Raw genomic sequence first — 16,211 nt, 5'->3', positions numbered from 1 at the left:
GTGCCATGGAGATGGTGGACAGACTTTGGGGAGTCAGGAGGTGAGTTACTCACCGCAGGATTCCAAGCCTCTGACCTGCTCTTGTAGCCACGGTATTTATATGGCTACTCCAGTTCAGTTTCTGATCAATGGTAGCCCCTAGGATGTTAATAGTGGGGGATTCAGTGATGGGAATTCCATTGAATGTCAATCGGAGATGGTTAGATTCTCTCTTGTTGGAGATGGTCATTGTCTGGCTCTTGTGTGGCGCGAATGTTACTTGCCACTTATCAGCCCAAGCCTGGATATTGTCCAAGTCTTGCTGCATTTCTACAGGGACTGCTTCAGTATCTGATGAATCACGAATGGTGCTGAACATTGTGCAATCATCAGCGAACATCCCCACTTCTGACCTTATGATTGAAGGAAGGTCATTGATAAAGCAGCTGAAGATGGTTGGGCCCAGGACACTACCCTGAGGAAGTCCTGTAGTGATGTCCTGGAGCTGAGATGATTGACCTCCAACAACCACAATCATCTTCCTTTGCGCTAGGTATGACTCTAGCCAGTGGAGGGTTTTCCCCCTGATTCCCATTGACCTCAGTTTTGCTAGGGCTCCTTGATGCCATACTCGGTCAAATGCTGCCTTGATATCAAGGGCAGTCACTCTCACCTCACCTCTTGAGTTCAGCTCTTTTGTCCATGTTTGAACCAAGGCTGTAATGAGGTCAGGAGCTGAGTGGCCCTGGCGGAACCCAAACTGAGCGTCACTGAGCAGATTATTGCTAAGCAAGTGCCACTTGATGGCACTGTTGATGACACCTTCCATCACTTTACTGATGATTGAGAGTAGGCTGATGGGGTGGTAATTGGTCGGGTTGGACTTGTCCTGCTTTTTGTGTACAGGACATACTTGGGCAATTTTCCACATTGCAGGGTAGATGCCAGTGTTGTAGCTGTACTGGAACAGCTTGGCTAGGGGCGCTGCAAGTTCTGGAGCACAGGTTTTCCGTAGTATTGCCGGAATATTGTCCGGGCTCATAGACTTTGCAGTATCCAGTGCCTTCAGTCATTTCTTGATATCACACTGAGTGAATCGAATTGGCTGATGTCTGGCTGGGGACTTCAGGAGGAGGCCGAGAGGGATCATCAACTCAGCAGTTCTGGCTGAAAATTGTTGCAAATGCTTCAGCCTTATCTTTCGCACTGATGTGCTGGGCTCCCCCATCATTGAGGATGGGGATATTTGTGGAGCCACCTCCTCCACTTAGTTGTTTAATTGTCCACCATCATTCATGGCTGGATGTGGCAGGACTGCAGAGCTTAGATCTGATCCATTGGTTATGAGATCGCTTAGCTCTGTCGCATGCTGTTTACGCAGTTTTGCATGCAGATAGTCCTGTGTTGTAGCTTCACCAGGTTGACACCTCATTTTGAGGTATGCCTGGTGTTGCTCCTGGCATGCCCTCCTGTACTCTTCATTGAACCAGGGTTGGTCTCCTGGCTTGATGGTAATGGTAAAGTGGGGGATATGCCGGGCCATGAGGTTACAGATTGTGGTTGAGTACAATTCTGCTACTGCTGCTGCTGATGGCCCACAGCACCTCATGGTTGCCCAGTTTTGCTTTGCTTGATTTGTGCCATTTAGCACGGTGGTAGTGCCATGCAACACAAGGAAGGGTATCCTCAATTCGAAGGCGGGACTTCATCTCCACAACGACTGTGCGGTGGTCACTCCTATCAATACTGTCATGGACAGATGCATCTGCGGCAGGCGGATTGGTGAGTACAAGGTCAAGTATGTCCCTCTTGTTGGTTCCCTCACCATCTGCCGCATACCCAGTCTAGCAGATCTGTCCTTTAGGACTTGGCCAGCTCGGTCAGTAGTGGTGCTACCGAGCCACTCTTGGTGATGGACATTGAAGTCCTCCACCCAGAGTATATTCTGCACCCTTGTCACCCTCAATGCTTCCTCCAAGTGGTGTTCAACATGGAGAAGTACTGACTCATCAGCTGAGGGAAGGCGGTAGGTGGTAATCAGCAGGAGGTTTCCTTGCCCATGTTTGACCTGATGCCATGAGACTTCATGGGGTCTAGAGTCGATGTTGAGGACTCCCAGAGCAACTCCCTCCCTACTGTATACCACTGTACTGCCATCTGTGCTGGGTCTGTCCTGCCGGTGGGACAGGACATACCCAGGGATGGTGATGGCAGTGTCTGGGACATTGTCAGGTATGATTCTGTGAGTATGACTATGTCAGGCTGTTGCTTGACTATTCTGTGGGACAGCTCTCCCTACTTTGGCATAAGCCCCCAGATGTTAGTAAGGAGGAATTTGCAGGGTCGACAGGGCTGGGTTTGTCATTTTCGGTGCCTAGGTTGATGCTGGGTGGTCCGTCCGGTTTCATTCCTTTTTATTGACTTTGTGGCAGTTAGATACAACTGAGTGGCTTGCTAGGCCATTTCAGAGGGCATGTAAGAGTCAACCACATTGCTGTGGATCTGGAGTCACATGTAGGCCAGACCAGGTAAGGACAGCAGATTTCCTCCCCTCAAGGACATTCGTGAACCAGATGGGTTTTTACAACAATCGACAATGTTTTCATGGTCATCATTAGCCTAGCTTTTTAATTCCAGATTATTTTTTATTAATCGAATTCAAATTCCACCTTCTGCTGTGGTGGGATTTGAACCCATGTCCCCAGAGCAATACCCTGGGTTACTAGTCCAGTGACAATACCACTACACCACCACCTCCCCTTCTCTGAGGAGAGAAATGCTAATTTAGTGTTTCAAGTTGATGAAATTTCATTAGTTCCGTTGTGAAAGGTCATCCACGTGAAATGTTAACTTTGTTTCTCTTTTTTATTCGTTCACGGGACATGAGCGTCACTCGCAAGGCTATTGTTGCTGCCTGGCCTGCTGAGTGTTTCCAGCATTTTCTGTTTTTATTTAATGTTTCTCAGTTGTTTTCCATCCTGGATCCCATATCATATGCCAAGCTTATATTCTTTCCAGGAATTTTTGCCTTTCTTCCAATTAATATAAAAGGGAAATAGACTCTGAAGCCAGTTTTGGCTTGCTGGTGGTATGGTGAAATAAACAGCATGTTAAAAGTTAAATCCGAGAAGGAGAGTTAATCATTTCTGTTCCGGAACTGACCTAATTTGCCTTCATGATTTATATACTGTGACCCCCAACAAGCCTTGCACACAAAGCTTCACAAATAATGAAAATAATAGAGAAAAAAACGTCTAATCAGGCCATTCAACCCAGACAAATATAATAGAATTCCATTAGTGCTTAAATCGAGAAAGGCCAGATACTGATGAATGGATAGTTTTGCAATGTGGTACAAATGACTTCCGTAAATGAAGAGACTAATTAGGTTTTATTTATAATCTGCTTCCTTATTGTGTTTGCGAGATGAACTATGGAACATTATTCTGACAGGCAATTCAGTGGCTGTCATCTTCCTGTATTGTGGTCCTGTAATTAGATTAAACTCACTGACGACTGAATTTCTAATGTTTCTGTCTCATGACATCTCCAGATTATTATACGAAGACCTCCTTTAAAACTCTAATGAATTTAAGCCGTAGAAGAAGAAAGGGATACCAAAAAAAAAAGATCTTTTGTGGTTTTAAATTGACAATATTCCTTTGTTTGAACTAAAGATGGGAGAGCTCAATTTCTAGTTGAGGATTAACAAAGAAAGATGAGGCATTGACAAGCCAAGTCCATGGGCACAGGAGTTCTTTTCTCAGTGTTACCATAGTTTTCATATGTGGTCCTGGTCTCTGCAGTATTTGAGGAATACCTGAATTTTTAATGAGACTGTTTCCACCAAGTAATTTCTTCAATCCACCAAATAAAATCAACCATTTGCTTTGCCTAAAGCAAACAGCAGGATAAACAGGATAGGCAGTGCCAACTCATACATCATTTTGAGATTGGTTGTGAATCTGACATCATTATTTCCAGGCCTGTGTGCTGTTTGGCATGTATAAACATTGGATCCAACAGTGATTGTTCAAGTGTTATCTATGACTGTTACTTAGTTTGACAAATGGATGGGGAATTTTCTAGGCTATGCGGCACACATGCCAGTCTAGAAGGCTAACATAAGCTGATCAGCAATCCTGAAAAACTGAGATCTCAAACCAGCACTAGATATAAGCCTTAGGACATGTGAAAAACCAACACATTAAACTAGCATTTGCGTCCGTGCAGGATTTAACACTTACTAAGGGGGATGTGAATAGTGAGAGCATAAGATTTATATTCTAGGGGAGAGGCAAGGGTGTGGTCTGCAGAGATGTTCCTTCGCCCAGAAAAAATGATTTTATTTCTTTTGCACACCTGATTTTGCGCATCTTCTTGCATTTTTGCACTGACTATAATACAAACATACGAATTAGGAGCAGGACTAGGCCATTTGGCCCCTCGAGCCTGCTTCATCATTCAGTAAGTTCATGTCTGAACTGATTACTCCACATTTCCACCTACCCCCAATAACCTTTCACCCCCTTGCTTAGCAAGAATCTATCTATCTCTGCCTTAAAAATATTCAAGGACTCTGCTTTCACCCCCTTTTGAGGAAAAGAATTCCAAAGACTCACGACCCTCTGAGAGAAAAAAATTCTCCTCATCTCTGTTTTAAATGGGTGATCCCTTTTTAAACAGTGACCCCTAGTTCTAAATTCTCCCACAAGGGGAAACATCCTTTCCACATCCATCCTATCAAGACCCTTTAGGATCTTATATGTTTCAAGCAAGTCACCTCTTATTCTTCTAAACTCCAGCGGATACAAGCCTAGCCTGTCCAATCTATCCTCGTTAAGACAGCCGCCCATTCCAGGAGTCATGCAGACCCCCCCACCTGCCAAGAATGAGGCGCATTAATTTTGTCATATGAATATTGATTTGGGAAAAATGTTGCTGAAGTGAAGAAAGGATTTGTTTAAAAAAGAAATCACCAGGGCCTTGACTGGAAAGACATTTGCATATTAACAGACAGTGCTTGTGGAGACAAATGAGTTACTTCCCTTATTCAATTTAACCCACAATGGATTTTCAGCACCATATATTGGAGGTGAAGGAGCTCAAATTTCAGGATGACTGCTGGGATGGCCGAATCCACAAACAGACATGGTCAGACCAGCTAGTCACATGATTCACCTGCTTGGCAACCTTTTTTTCTGAATAGTACAAAGAGTTTGCTATATGCTCCTGAACTGAAGAAGACATCTCCTTTCTGGTTCTCCCTCTCTTTTTCACAGAACTCCAAATCCACTGAAGAAACATGAACCCCAAGAGAGCAAAGTCTCCTACAGCGAACAAGATTTAAGAAAAATATTGGGCCTCAATGAAGAGCAAGATCTACCTACAATCAAGGACTCAACAGTGAGCTTGAAGAACCATAACAAAAACCGTCTTCAGAGATTGCCTCAAACTTTTCTGCATTTTTTTTTTGTTCTTTTCTGTTTCTATCTGAAGTGTGCATCGCATATGCATGCTAGCATGGGCGCATCATGTATCCATAGGTGTTAACCAAATTAGAGTTTAAATTTAAGTTTAATAAATTTCAACCTTTCTTCTATAAACCTAAGAAAACCTGTTTGTGCTGGTTTCTTTGCCATATAATTGGAAAAGCAGTGAACAAGGATTCATCAACGGGGAGCTAAAAACAGGGTGTGTTTAAAATTAAACCCTATTACGGTAAGACCAGGTGAAGGCTGAGAGGGAACCCTGGACACGTTTCTCACCTGGTCATAACAGAAATTTGGGGGATGGAATCCGGAATTGAACCACAGACAAACGGAAGAAATTGGAAGTGGGAAGCCAAATTGTTCCCAGTCAAAAAGGGCAAGGTTTCAATACAGGTTTTCTTGTGGTTGTGTGTGCTTGAATACTAAAGTGTCTGCAACTGAAGATAGTAGCCTCTCAAGCCAGGGTGAAGTAACTTGGGATACGTTAAAAGCACTGTCTATGGTGGAGTTGAGAAAAATGGCTGAGCAGTGTGGAATCATTGTACGTGGCAAGGCTAGGAAGTCTGAATTCCTAAGACTAGTGTCCAACCATTTTTCCCTTGAATCTGAAGAAACAGAAGCAGGGTTAGAAGTAGACTCCGACAGGGTATTGCTAGCAAAGATACAATTGAAACAAAGGAAACTTGAATTAAAAGACAGGGAAAGAGAAACACAAAGGGAGGGACAGGAAAAAGAGAAAGAGAGGCAGGAGAGGGAGAAAGAGAGAGCCTTCCTGAAGGAACATGAAGAAAAAGGAAGACAAGAGAAGGAACGAGAGAGAGAGGAGGGACAGAGAGAACATTCCAAAAGGAATGCGAAGAGAGAGAGTTGAAGCGGCTTGAGTTAACTAGGGAGCGTCAGAGGAACCCCAGTGAAAGCACGGCCAATATGTAGGAGCGTAATTCAGCGTTGGGTACAGAATTGTTAAAACTAGGTCAACTAACCCCAAAATTCAATGAGGAAGATGTAGAAAAATGTTTGTGACCTTTGAGAAACTGGCAAGGCAGCTGAAACCTGGCCTCTTTTACTACAAAGCAAGCTAACCAGAAAAGCTCATGAGGTTTTTCCCTGTTGCCAGTTGAGAGTTCATCAAATTATGAACTGACAAACAATACTATCCTCGGGCTATGTGAATCAGTACCCGAAGCCTATCGCCAAAAGTTTAGAACCGTCAAGAAGCAAGCTAATCAAACGTATCCGGAGTTTGAAAGAAGCAAGCAGCTAGCTTTTGACCAGCAGCTGAGGGCTCTTAAAGTACAGCTCAGCTATGAGAATCTCAGAGAAGTATTTCTGTTAGAGGAATTTAAACACTCTCCATTAAGACCCATGTAGAGGAGCAGCGGGTTCAGAAAGCCCGGCAAGTGGTCGTTCTGGCTGATGAGTTTGCTTTAATTTATAAGTCGGTTTCCCAGGGGAAACCTCCACAAATCCAAAAAGGAAAGAGGGTGGAAGGTGATAGGAGCCCAAGCAGTCCTGGGAGAGAAAGGAAAGCAGGAGACACAGGGCTTCCTCTAACCAAAAAGAAAGGTGCTGTGAGCAAGAATGAGACCCAGAGACCTGTGTGCTTCCATTGTAATAAGGCAGGTCATCTAAAAGCTGACTGTTGGAAACTAAAGGGAAAACCTGTAGGGTTAATCAGGGCTCATCCGCTCAGTGAAGAAGGAATCCTAGAGAAGAGCACAACAGAGCAAGATGTAGCTTTAACTGAAATAAGAGTGCAACCCAGGAAGCTTACTACTACAAGTGCAGGAAAATTTAATAGGATTCCTGAAGGTTATCAGAGTTTTGTGTCTGAAGGGAAAGTAACCCCATACCCTTCAAGTGGGGCAAGAAAGACAATAGTGATTCTCAGGGACACAGGGGCCTAGATCCCTTTTGCTGGGAAAAGGCCTGACCTTTCCCCCAGAGAGTGCAGTGAACACCAGAATGGTGATGAATGGTATTGGAGGGCAGTGTATGCCTGCACCTGTACACCGAATGCACCTGGAGTGCAACCTAGTTTCGGGACCAATGACCGTAGGGATTGTCCCTAATTTGCCTGTGGACGGGGTTGACCTGCTCCTAGGTAGTGATCTGGTGGGGGTGAAGGTGGTAGCCCCCCCAGTAGTGAAAGAAAGACTGCAGGAGGTCAGAGAGACAGGGCAGTGGTTTGAGACGTTCCGCAGCAGCTTCCCTGAATGTATAATGAATCAGGCCATGATCAAACCAGCTCTCCCAGAGGAGACTACATTGGCACTGCAGGCAGATGGCCACGAGGCCTGTCTGTCCGAGACTTTCTTCGGCAGGTTAGAAGACCCAGGGAGTGAATTAAATAAATTTTCCCTAGATCAAGCACAGCAAGCCTACCCAGTGTTCGAGAGTTAGCCCAGTCTGAAAGTAAAGCAGAGGGAGTTGCTGATTGCTACTATTTAAAGAGTGAGGTACTGATGAGGAAATGGCGTCTTCCTCACAGATCTGGGAGCATAGGACATTAGGAGTGGACAGTAGTTCACCAATCAGTGGTGCCGCAGAAATACCGGAGAGAAATAGTAAGAAGGGCCAAGAGACTACAGTGGCTGTACATGCCGGTATACGAAAGAACAAAGCCCGTATAAGACTGCAGTTTGGCTAGCCAAAACTCCACAAAGATGTGGTGGAGTACTGCAGGAGTTGCCACATATGCCAGGTCGAGGGAAACCCCAAACTACAGCGAAACCTGCACCCCTAAGTCCTGTACCAGTGTTAGGAGGACCCACCAGCAGAGGGCTGGTGAACTGTAAGGGACCCCTGCTGAGAACAAAAGGGGACAAGCTGGCACAAGGTTGGCAGAAAGTTAGAAAGGGAAGGGGATAAAGCGACCAAGAGGGCAGGTTAAAGGAAGTCCGGGGGGAATCCGGATGAAAACCCCTACTGTCCGGTCAGCCAAACCCGAGATTATTTGAAAAGTTAGACCCTCCATCCTCCTATGTAAATGCAGACATGAGAATCACCCTACCAGAGTGGCTAACAGCATTTACAGGTACCTGCAGAGACAACGAAAGACTCTAGGGGGCGGAGATACCTTGAGGGTGATGCCTCACTTAGTCGAAGTGCCACAGGGGAGTGCAGTAGAGTCTACACAAATACCTGCAGGCAGGAATGTCCCAGAGGACAAAGGGGAGATTAACAAAGACTTCCGCCTCCCCCCGCCCCCACCACCCCCCCCCCCCGCCCCCCCCGGCCACAGTCAGCAAAAAAGAGAACTTTCCATCACCTGAAGTCAAAAGCCTTTGCATGACTCAAAAAAGCACTGAAAGAGAGTTCAGGATAGACCCGCCCACAACTGACTCCCCTGAGAAAATAAAAATTCCAACTTAGAACTAATGAAATCTAACCCCCCTCCACCCCCACCCCACCCTTTGCAGACATCAGCAGGAATAAAGAGCTCAGGCAGTCATGGAAATGGGAAATTTTAATAAGTTTTAGGATTTGTAAATGAATTAAATAATGCATTTTTTTTCTGTATCATATTTTCTCTCAACCCTTTAAATGAAATGCGCTTTTCTCAAATCGCATTTCATTCCGCTGGGTGTGGAGATGTCATGCAGACCCCCAGCTGCCAAGAATGAGGCACATTAATTTTGTCATATGAACATTGATTTGAAAACAGTTGCTAAAGTGAAGAAAGGACTTGTTTAAAAGAGAAATCACCAGACCCTTGGCTGGAAAGACATTTGCATATTAACAGACAATTAACCCACAATGGACTTTGAACACCAGACATTGAAGGTGAGGGAGCTCAAATTTCAGGATGAATGCTGGGATAGCCAAATTCACAAATAGACGTGGTCAGACCAGCTGGTCACATGACTAGCCTGCTTGGCAACCTGTTTTTTCTGAATTGTACATAGAGTTTTGAACAGAGAGACTGCAGTATGCTCCTGGACTGAAGAAGACCTCTCCTGTCTGGTTCTCCCTCTCTTTCTCACGGAACTCCAAATCCACTGAAGACACATGAACCCCAAGAGAGCAAGGTCTCCGACAGTGAATAAGGTTTAAGAAGAATACTGGGCCCCATTGAACAGCAAGATCTACCTACAAAGAGCTCAGTGAGCTCGAAGAACCATACAAAAACACTCTTCAGAGATTGTCTCAAACTTTTCTACTTTATTTTTTTATGCTCTTTTCTTTCTCTATCTACATGTGTATATCGCGAATGCCTGCTAGCGTGGGTGCATCATGTATCCGTAGGCATTAACTGAATTAGTTTAAGTTTAATCAATTTCAACCTTCTTTAAACCTAAGAAAACCTGTTTGTGCTGGTTTCTTTGTCTTATACTTAAAAAGCAATGAACAAGGATTCACCAAGGGGGAGCTAAAAACACGGTGTGTTTAAAATTAAACCCTGTTATCGTAAGACCAGGTGAAGGCTGAGAGGGAACCCTCGACCTCTTTCTCACCTGGTCGTAACACCAGGTATTCTCTGAACTGCCTCCAATGCATTTACATCCTTCCTTAAGTATGGAGACCAATACTGTACACAGTACTCTAGATATGGTCTCACCAATGCCCTGTATAACTGCAGCATAACCTCCCTACTTTTGTATTCAATTCCCCTTGCAATAAACAATAACATTCTATTAGCTTTCCTAATTACATGCTGTACCTGCATACTAACCTTTTGCGATTCATGCACTAAGACACCCATATCCCTTTGCATCTCAGAGCTCTGCAATATGTCACTATTTAGATGAGATGCTTCTTTTTTATTCTTCCTGCCAAAATGGACAATTTTTCATTTTCCCACATTATATTACATTTGCCTGGTCTTTGCCCATTCCCTTAACCTATCTATATCCCTTTGTCGCCTCCTTATGTCCTCTTCATAACTTACTTTTCTACCTATCTTTGTGTCATCAGCAAATTTTGCAACCATACCTTAGGTCCCTTCATCTAAGCCACTTATATAAATTGTAAAAAGTTGAGGCCCCAGCACAGACCCCTGTAGCACACCACTCGGTACATCTTGCCAACCAGAAAATGACCCATTTTTGCCTACTCTGCTTCCTGTGAGTGAGCCACTCTTCTATCCATGTCAATAATTTTGAGTGTAAATCTCAATGTCATTTTTTAAATGAAATAAACTAAAAAGTTATCTCTATTCCAGCTTAGTTCTCATTTTAATTCCAGTCCCTGGTGATTCTAAAAGCAGTGACAGAAAAAATGCAAATGAATGCATCTCATACAAGGAAAATGTCTCCTTATCTCAAAAAGCAGCAACAATCAGTCCTGAAAATAAAGCATTACACAAGACTACAGCGAGGCATACTTCAGATAGTTTCTTTGTGGGATATGGGAAGTTTTTGGTAGCTTTTTTTGGCATCTCATTTGTTATATATAATTTCTTTGGGGAATAAACACTGAATACAGTTATCTATAACTAGTTTTGATATTGGATTGATAATTGTTTGAGTGGGAGAAGACAGAAAGTTAGGATAAAGGGAACATTCTCTGATTGTCAGAATGTCACAAGTGGTGTTCTCCAGGGACCTGCGCTGGGGTCTCAGCTTTCCACCAAATATATCAATGATTTGGATGAAGGAATGCAGGCTTGTATTTATAAATATGCAGATAACACTAAGTTAGGAGGCACAGTAAGTTGTGCATATGGGAGCAGGAAGTTACAAGGGATGGAGACAGACTAGGTGAGCGGGTAAAACTGTGACAGATGGAGTTCAATGTGAGGGAAATCTTAGGAACAACCTGTAGAAACCAACTTGTGTGACATAGGAAACATTGGGGCAAGAGCAGGCCATTCAGCCCCTGCTACCAGTTGCAGCAATCTGTCAGATCATGGTTATTTTGTACTTCAGCACCATTTACTCACCTTTGCTTGATATCCCTTAATAAACAAAATTCTCAGTCTTCAAAATTTCAATCAACCCAGTTTCCACAGCCTTTTGGGGGAAAACACTACAGATTTCTACCACACTTTGTGTGAAAAAGTGCAGTAGAAATGTGTGAGCTTCTATCAGTCTTCCAGCGGCACTGCACATGTTTGGAGAGAGGGACTCTGTCTCTAGCATGAGTGCCATGATGTCTAGGTCCATGAAAAGGGTCACTTCTGCGTAATATTGTGGAATGCTGGTTGTCATGCAGACACCCACCTACCAAGAATGAGGCATATTAATTTTGTCATGTGAACATTAATTTTCAAACTGTTGCTGGAATGAAGAAATGACCTGTTTAAACAGATCAGTAGACATTTGGCTGGAGGACATTTGCATACTAAGAGACAGTGCTTGGAGAGACAAAAGAATTGCTCACTGATTCAGTTAACAGAGTTTGGGCTGGGCAATGGTGATTCACATCTTGTTGGGGTAAGAGACAGCACTACACCCCACTGAGAGCTTTGAAATCCACAAACGCAGGAGTTTGTTTTTAAACAGTGAGTCACATGACGATCCTGCGGGCCAACTTGGAGCTTTGAATTGTGCTCTCAGGACAGTTTGAACTCAGACTGCAGATTGCAACTGAACCTGGAACAAGACAGTTTCTCTCCTGGCTGGCTCACACTCACTTTCTCGCAAACCTCCAGACCCAGTGAAGTCGCTCAAACTTCAAGAAAGAAAAGACTCCTCCATCGAAACAAGTTGAAGCGTGCACTCGGCCCCAATGAACAGCAAAACTTACCAGCAACCAAAGACTCCACATCGAACTCAAAGGACTGTAATAATGACCCAGCTATTGCCTCAAACTTTTCCCCTTTATTCTTTCTACTTTTTCTGTCTCTATCTGCGTGTGTGTTTATCGTGTATGCATGCTAGCGTGGTCACGTCACATATTCGTAGTCGTTAACTGAATTAGAGTTTAAGATTAATAAACATACACCTTTCTTGTTTAAATCTAAGACAACTTCTCTGATTTGATTTCTTTGCCTTGCAATTGGAAAGCAGTGAGCAAAGATTCACTGAGGGGGAGCTAAAAACATGGTGTTTTTAAAAATTAAACTCTGTTACGGTTAAACCAGACAAAGACTGAGAGGGAACCCCTAGACCCCTTTCTCACCTGGTCGTAACATGGTGCATACTGAAGGGCATCCCCATATCTGTCCAGGCACCTGAATCACATCAGCAGCATCCCAATGGCCTGCTCAATGACCACTGTTGTGCTCATTTGGCTTCAGCTGTACCTTGACAGCCTGTCAGTGGTAGAGCTCCTCAGAGGTGCCATCAGCCACACACTTAGAGGGTAGCCCTTGTCTCCAAGCAGTCCTTTGCTGACTCTGCTTGGAGGTGCCCATATCTTTGGGGGACTTAACTGGTACAGGATGAAGGCATCATGGCAGCTTACAGGGTATCTTTCACAGGCGCACATGATGATCTTTCAGTGGCTGCATACCAGCTGAACATTAATGGAATGGAATCCCTTCCATTTGATGAATATTGCTGGGCGATTTGGCAGCATTTGTATTGCCACATGTGTGCAATCTATGAATCCCTGTACCTGTGGGAATCCAGCCAGAGCAGCAAATCTGAAGGCCCCCTCATTCTAACTGACCTCATTAGTAGAGAAGTAAATGTAAGTGGAAAACTGGCAAAGATGGTATCCAACACCTGGGAGATGCACTTGTGCACAGCACATTGTGAGATTCTACAAATGACACCAGCAGATCCTTAGATGTAGCTGAGCACAAAGAAATTCAGGGCTGTGGTGATCTTGATGACCGCTGGCAATGTGGTCCCACCTGGTCAACTTGGTCTCTTTACAGGAGGTTGCAAATGCCAGCAACCACCTGACAGGAAAGCCTGAGCCTCCTGAGGCACTGGTGCTCAGTCATGGCCAGAAAGCTAATCCTTTACTTGTATACCCAGTGTTGGGGATGTTGCTTCCTCGAAGCTGGAGCTCTGTGTTAATCCTCTCTGTTCTGTTGAGCAGGTGGTTGAGGATAAGGCAGCTGATGTTCCTGCTGGTGCTGCTCCTGCTAATGCTGGTGTTGCTGCTGCTGCTCTTTTTCAGGGGTTCCTTATCAGGGGTCCTAGGTAAAGCTTCATAAGCAGCTCTCATGCTACTGTGAAGGCTGATAGCTGGGAAGTGCAGATCAATAATAAAAAGCTCCAAGGTAGCAGAAACAATGTCCAAATTATTGGAAATCACATATAAAGCAGTAAAAGCACACTCTCAGAACAAGTCCTGTGAGCAAAAGCCGTTCACTTAGGCAAGCAAGCAGCTACCAGATCTCAGTATTTAAAGAATTTCTTGCCTGTCAATCATCGCCGTCCTCTTACCTTGTTCAACCCGACAAGTTCCCGGAAGCTTGGGAAACCAGTGTGTTCAGAATGAAAGACAGGCTAAACTGCAATTAATTGCAATTTTATATAGTTAAATGTCAGACCAGCTTGTCGCCTTGGGGTTTCCCGTGCATTAATGGACGTACTCAGGTTAAATGTGGAGGCCCGCGGGTTACTGCCAGCTTCCCAACATGCTGGCAGTTTCTGATGTTTTAATCTGCTGCCTTCACACCCACCTGCCCACCCGAACAGGTTAGAATTTGCCCCAGAATCTCCCAACACACATACCAACATGAAAGTCATCTGAACTATTCTAAGTAGTTCTTCATTTATTAATTGCTTTAATGACACCAAACCCAACATTCTTGGGCTTGATTTTATAATTGCTATCTGTATTGGTTCTACAACAATATTTGTACAAGAGAATTATATACTGTTTCAACATTGGAAATGAACATTTCAATTTGAACATGGATTAAGTTAATATCTTTAATTCTCTCTGCACCATTTTTAAACAGCTGCTACCCTGTTTGTATAGCATCTTCTCTAAGTTATGTTCATGCAGAAGTTTTGGTTAATATGGTCATTATAGGGCATAGTAGACCCATGTTGAATATTTTCTTTGGGCGCCTGGATCAATCTAGTCATCCTGCAGTACAGGAAAGATGTTTAAGCATTGTGTGTTAGAACATAAGAACATAAGAACTAGGAGCAGGAGTGGGCAATTCAACCCCTCGAGCCTGCTCCGCCATTCAATACAATCATGGCTGATCTCATCTTGGCCTCAACTTCACTTTCCTGCCCGTTCTCCATAACCCTTCAACCCATTTCTAATTAAAAATCTGTCTATCTTCTCCTTAAATTTACCCAATGTCCCGGCATCCACCGCACTCTGGGGTAGTGAATTCCACAGATTCACGACCCTTTGAGAGAAGTAATTTCTTCTCGTCTCTGTTTTAAATCTGCTACCCTTTATCCTAAAACTATGACCTGTCGTTCTAGATTGTCCCACAACATGAAACATCCTCTCTATGTCTACTTTGTCAATCTCCTTAATCATCTTAGATTCCTCAATTAGATCGCCTCTCAAACTTCTAAACTCCGTTCTGCATAATTTCTCCTTATATTTTGAGGCCTTGTTATGGAGGCCCTAGAGAACATATGGGTTAATGGAGAACAAAGCCATTAGCAAGAAAACTAACAGCTACAACTTGAAGAGAAATATGGAGAACAGCCTGGTGGCAGATGCAATAAATGTTTGTGCTATGCTGATATAGGGGACTTTGTCATGCTTACTACACCTGGCTACTGCATAAACTGTCTGATCAATATCTTCCTCCTCTCCAAATCAAATCTGCCATCAACAATTAATCCTTCTCTGTGTGCATCAATTTACACAGTTCCCATTCATGACATCTGATCAAAGCCACTTCAAAACCTTGAAAAGAAGAACATTTGCACACCTGACAATTTTAGACTAGCATAAATTTTATTAAAACTAACACTGCCTTTGGACTTAGTTATTTTTACTGATCTGCTTCTGTTTAGTTCAAGTGTGTGATGCATCCCTTAGTGGATGCTGTTACGACCAGGTGAGAAAGAGGTCTAGAGGTTCCCTCTCAGCCTTTGTCTGGTTTAATCGTAACAGGGTTTAATTTTAAAAACACCATGTTTTAGCTCCCCCTCAGTGAATCCTTGTTCACTGCTCTCCAATTGTAAGGCAAAGAAATGAACCAGACAGGTTTTCTTAGATTTAAACAAGAAAGGTGGAAGTTTATTAATCTTAAACTCTAATTCGGTTAACGACTACAAATGTGCGGCGCAATCACACTAGCATGCATACGCGCTAAACACACACACAGACAGAGACAGAAAGGTAGAAAGAATAAAGGGGAAAAGTTTGAGGCAATAGCTGGGATTTATACAGTCCTTTGAGGTCGATGTAGAGTCTTGCCGGTAAGTCTTGCCATTTTGTTGGGGCCCAATGCATGCTTTAAAACTTGTTTCAATGTAGGAGTCTTTTCTCTCTTGAGGTTTAAGTGACTTCAGTAGATCTGGAGATTCATGAGAGAGAGAGAGCTACCCAGGAGAAAGACACACTTCTTTCAAGTTCAGTTGCAATCTGACCCAAACTGTGCTGTGAGCAGTTCAAACAAACCCTGGGCCAGCAGGTTAGTCATGTGACTAGCTGTTTTAACAAACTCCTGCGTTTGTGGATTCTCCAGCTTAGCAGACACCCTGGAATGCTGGCTTTCTTACACATTCAATGTCTGGTGATCAAAATCCATTTGGGTTAATTGGATCAGGGAGCTGTTCTATTGTCTCAAGGCACTGTCTCGTAGTATGCAAATGTTTTCCAGCAACTGCTGATCTCTTTAAACAAGTAATTTCTTCATTCCAGCAACAGTTTAAAATTAATGTTCATGTGACAAAATTAATATGCCTCATTCTT

The sequence above is a fragment of the Heterodontus francisci genome, chromosome 14, assembly GCF_036365525.1.
Source record: "Heterodontus francisci isolate sHetFra1 chromosome 14, sHetFra1.hap1, whole genome shotgun sequence".
Classification (NCBI taxonomy): domain Eukaryota; kingdom Metazoa; phylum Chordata; class Chondrichthyes; order Heterodontiformes; family Heterodontidae; genus Heterodontus; species Heterodontus francisci.
This window is presented reverse-complemented; position numbering follows the sequence as displayed.